Here is a 4,937-nt window from a genome sequence, read left to right as displayed (position 1 = left end):
CCACCCACCGCACGACGCCACCCATCGCACGACGCCACCCACTGCACGACGCCGTCACCCACGCACAGCACCACGCCGTCGACCACGCACAGCACTAGAGACGTCGCCGTTGAGACGCCACCACCCAGCGCCAGCAGTGTTTCTGGGTTCTCCCACTCAGCGCCACTAATCATTAGTTCAACTTCAACCCACTCCCAGCAGTCCAGCACGGCAGCACGACAGCACCTCCGAGTCTCCCAATCAGCCTTCCTCCCAAGTCAACATGGAACCCGAGCCACCGATTCAGGTAATTTGCTGTTTATTGCTGTTTACTGGCTGTTTATTGGTGGCTGTAAGGCTGTTTACTTCCAACATGGAGCCCGAGTCAATATGCTGTTTACTGGTGGTTGCTGTTTAGTGTTTAGTGTTTATTGCTGTTTAATTTGAACCATTCCAAGTCAATATGGTTGCTGTTTAAGTGTTTATTGCTGTTGAATTTGCTGGTTATTTCTAAATATGGTTGCTGTTTATTCCTGAATATGGTTGCTGTTTAATTTGCTGTTTATTGCTGTTTAATTTGAACCAGTTGATAACATGGTTGCTGTTTAATACTCAGAGTCTGAATATACATTTAAAAAGATATTACTGACATATTAGCCATTCATATAATATATTCAAATATTCAATTATGTATTATGTAAGCAGTTCGAGTCGTTTATTACCTAATCTCCTATGAGTGCATTTCTTATTTAAATTGAAAGAGGCAGCAATTGCGTTCATTTCAAGCCAGTAGCAAACAGAAGATACCCCCAAGTATGTGTTTTTGTGTGTGTATATGTATGAGTTGCTATGGTTTACTATGGTTGCTGTTTAATATAGTTGCTGGTTATTTCTTGTTGATAATATAGTTGCTGTTTAATATGGTTATTGATTTATTGTTGAATGTTGATAACTTGGTAATTGGTATTGATGGATTGCTGCTGGTTTATTGTATTCTTGGATTGCTGCTGGTTGATAACTTGTTGTGTTTCTGGCCTTGACTTATTGTATTTATTTATGTAGTTTGACGTCAGTTCCAATGAGAATATGGGTGAATTCGGATTGCCGCCAGTTCCTCTTGCGAATGAATCAACAAGCATCAGATCTCCGACAGCATTGCCTCCTGTCCCAGCTCCTCATCAAAACACAAGGAAGCTTGCTAGTAGAGGCCGAGGGAAAAGGCGGGCTGTTGAAGAAGCTCCCGTTGATGACTCCGCTGAAACTGAGACCGACGAAGGTAAGAGAAAACCTTGTAGGCCTAGGTCTTGGACATGGGATCACTTCACTAGAGATGAAACTAGTAATCCACAGTATCCTAGAGCTAAGTGTAATTGGTGTGGGGCTAGTTATGCTTGTGATACACATAAAAATGGCACTAGTAACATGAAAAATCACTTGTTGTCGCAATGCAAAAAATTTTCGAAGGAAGCATTAGATCCTACCCAAAAGATTCTTTGTTTTCAAGATGTGATAAAAGAAGATAGGAAAGGGATAGGTAGTTCACTTTCTGCCGTGTCATTTGATGTTGATCGTTGTAGACAAGCGCTTGCTAGAATGATTATTGTGGATGAATTGCCTTTTTCGCATGTTGAGGGGGAGGGTTTTCGTTATTATACGAGTTGTTTGCAACCCAAGTTCCCAATTCCTGGAAGGCTCACAGTTGCTAGGGATTGTTGGAAGCTTTATTTGAATGAAAAAATTAAATTGAAGTCTATTTTCTCTCAACCAAATCAAAATGTTTGTTTGACAACTGATTGTTGGTCATCTGTGCAAAACTTGAACTATCTTTGCCTTACTGCTCATTATATTGATGCTAATTGAAAATTGCAAAAAAGAATCTTGAATTTTTGTGCTATCAAGAATCACAAGGGGAAAACAATTGGTAGGAAGATTGAGAGATGTTTGTTGAGCTGGGGGATATCCCAGGTTTTTTCTATCACTGTTGATAATGCTAGTTCAAATGATGTTGCACTTTCTTACTTGAAAAATAGAATGGAGGATTGGAACTCACATCCATTAAGGGGAGAGTTTTTACATGTTAGATGTTGTGCTCATATTTTAAACCTTGTTGTGAATGATGGGTTGAGAGAAATGCATGAGTCAATTTTAAAGATTAGAAATGCAGTTCGGCATGTGCGTGCATCACCGGGTCGTACTGAAAGGTTTAAAACTATGATTAAGGAAGCTAGAATTCTGGAAAAAGGCACTGTCCATTTAGATGTTCCTACCAGGTGGAACTCTACCTTTTTAATGCTTGAAAGTGCTTTGAAGTTTCAAAAGGCATTTAAACGTTTAGAGGAGAGAGATTCTGAATATGCTATGATGGCTGGTGGGATTCCTAAGTCTGAGGATTGAGAGAATGCAAGATATTTTGTCAAGTTTTTAAAAATATTTTATGAGGTTACTAACAAAGTTTCTGGTTCAACGTTTGTGACATCTTCTCAACACTTTAATGATTTTTGTAAAATATTGTCTACACTTAAGCATTGGATGAGAAGCTTAGATACGGTACTTTCAGGCATGGCTGAGAAAATGAAGTCCAAGTATGATAAGTATTGGGGAAATATAAAAAACACAAACATGATGATTTTCATTGCAGTTGTTCTTGATCCTAGGTATAAGCTTCAATTGATTAAGTGGAGTTTTGAAAAGTTGTATGAAAAAGAAGATGCTGAATTCTTAACTTCAAAGGTGAAGGATACGCTTTTTAAGGTGTTTGATAGCTATAGGCTGTTTGGTGGAAACTATCAAAGATCTACTCGGCAAGATCATTCTGAAATTAGCACACATGAGCTTGAGGCACATGAAACTTCTTTTGCTATGGAATTTGAGAAGGAAATGCAATTCAATGAGAGTGCTAACAAGAATGAGGTGGAGTTATATCTTATGGAGGCATTAGAGAAGAGTGGCGTGCAGTTTGACATTCTAAATTGGTGGAAAGTGAATTCCACTAAATATCCAATTCTTAGGCATATTGCAAGAGACGTCTTAGCCATGCCAGTTTCCACAGTTGCTTCAGAATCGGCATTTAGTACTGGAGGAAGGGTGTTGAATAACTATAGGAGTTCTCTAACTCCGATGACAGCTGAAGCGTTAATTTGTACACAAAATTGGCTCCGAAACTCTTCAAAACTTGTCCTCGAGGAGCTCATCGAGAAATTGGAGAAGTTGGAATTAGGTATGATTAAGTTTCTACTTATAATTTTCTTTACTTTAATATGGTTTTTATTAATATATATTATTTGTTATGATTATTTCTTGATTTATATATTTTGTAGAAGTTGCACCCACTCCTGATCCCAATGAAGAAGATTCTGGTGTTGAGTCTGATTGAGTACATCTTGTTATGGTAGTAATTATTCTCCTTATATTATTATTATTATTATTATTATTATTATTATTATTATTGTCGTTGTTGTTCTTATTATGTAATTGTTTTTTTTATTTCAGGTTGGTTTGCATTAAGAAGTTTAGCTATTTTGTTGGAGAAGACACCATAACTTTGCTATCAGTTTAATGACAATTTACTTTTATTTTCAGTTGTGTTGACTGTTGACTGTTGAACTATTGAACTTCTTTAATTGTCGTATTTGAATTATGTTGTCGTTAAATTTCATTAGATCAAGACTTTCTTAGCTATTGTGTATTTTGGTTTGTCGATTTCAATGTTACGACTTTGCATAATAGTATGGTAGAAATTTTTTTTGATTGAAAAAACCGAACAAACCGAACCAAACCAAACCGATTTTAATTGGTTTGGTTTGGTTCGGATGACCTTGACAAAAAAACCGAACCAAACCGAACCGCACTTTAATTAAACGATCGGATCGGATGGCTTTTCCCTCAAAAACCGAACCAAACCGCACCGCGAACACCCCTAATCAGGGAGTTGTCGAAGACGAAATCCCTGAGCGGCAACACATCACCGAATTCGGCCTCCCTCAAGTATGAAACAATGGCGTTTGGTGGTGGGAGTGTGTGACTTGCTCTCCTCGAAAGAAGTAGGCGATGCCTCTGGTAAACAATACGAATACCGAATCAAGAATTAATTTGGCTTATAAGTAAACAATTCAAGCAAATAAGCACAAACACTTAAATATAAATTTATTTACATCAAAAAGTTTACTTGAATAATAGAAATGCTTAGATAAATGATTAACTTTAACGTTTATTTTAATACAAATGAAAATGTCTCTTAAGATAACTAATGACTACACTTTCTATTTTAATTAAGGAAAAGTATAAGGAAACAATAAGAGTAGTAAAAAAAAAATTAACGGCTCTTAATTATCAATTTCACGTGAAGTTGATTGCATCTTAGTTTTCACCTCTAAAAAAATTAAGAAGTATGCACGAATATAATAAATTTAATAAAATCAATTAATATTAAGCTATTGTTAGAATAACTAACTAAATATAAGTATTTTATTTTAAATTTGATCATAAAAATAAAATGACCTAATTTTATTTTTAAAAAATTATAAGAATATATGAATTAAAATTAAGATTGTGACTCAATTATAATAAATAGAAAAAATTTTAGGTGTATCAAAAATACTATGTTCTAATTGTTTTAATCGTTAATCTGAATTATAAAAAAGGGTATGTCTAAAATTAGCTCAACACTTATGTGCTTATTGAATGTGCCACATTTATATAGGCTATTAGATTTTATTAGATTAAAATGAAAGGTTGATATAAAAGAAGAGCATTGATAGACTTTAATAAATACAGAATATCATAGTATATAAATAAATGCTTTAAATGACAATACTTTAATATATAATACTTTAAAAAACAACAAAATCTTTTTTCTTAAATAATTAAATATAAAATATATAAATACAAAATATATGAGTATTTTTTATTTAATAAAATTAATTATTATGCAAAACTTTTTTAAAATATTAAAAAATTAT

General features: G+C 34.6%; 1 pseudogene; it reads left to right on the top strand.

Moving 5' to 3' along the window:
• Positions 1 to 3,352, top strand: part of LOC110278794 (zinc finger BED domain-containing protein RICESLEEPER 2-like) — a 5,177-nt pseudogene extending 1,825 nt beyond the window's left edge.
• The last annotated feature ends 1,585 nt before the right edge of the window (positions 3,353 to 4,937 follow it).

This window comes from Arachis duranensis, chromosome 3, assembly GCF_000817695.3.
Source record: "Arachis duranensis cultivar V14167 chromosome 3, aradu.V14167.gnm2.J7QH, whole genome shotgun sequence".
NCBI lineage: Eukaryota > Viridiplantae > Streptophyta > Magnoliopsida > Fabales > Fabaceae > Arachis > Arachis duranensis.
Note: the sequence above shows the minus strand (reverse complement) of the source record. Positions and strands in the feature narration are given on the sequence as shown.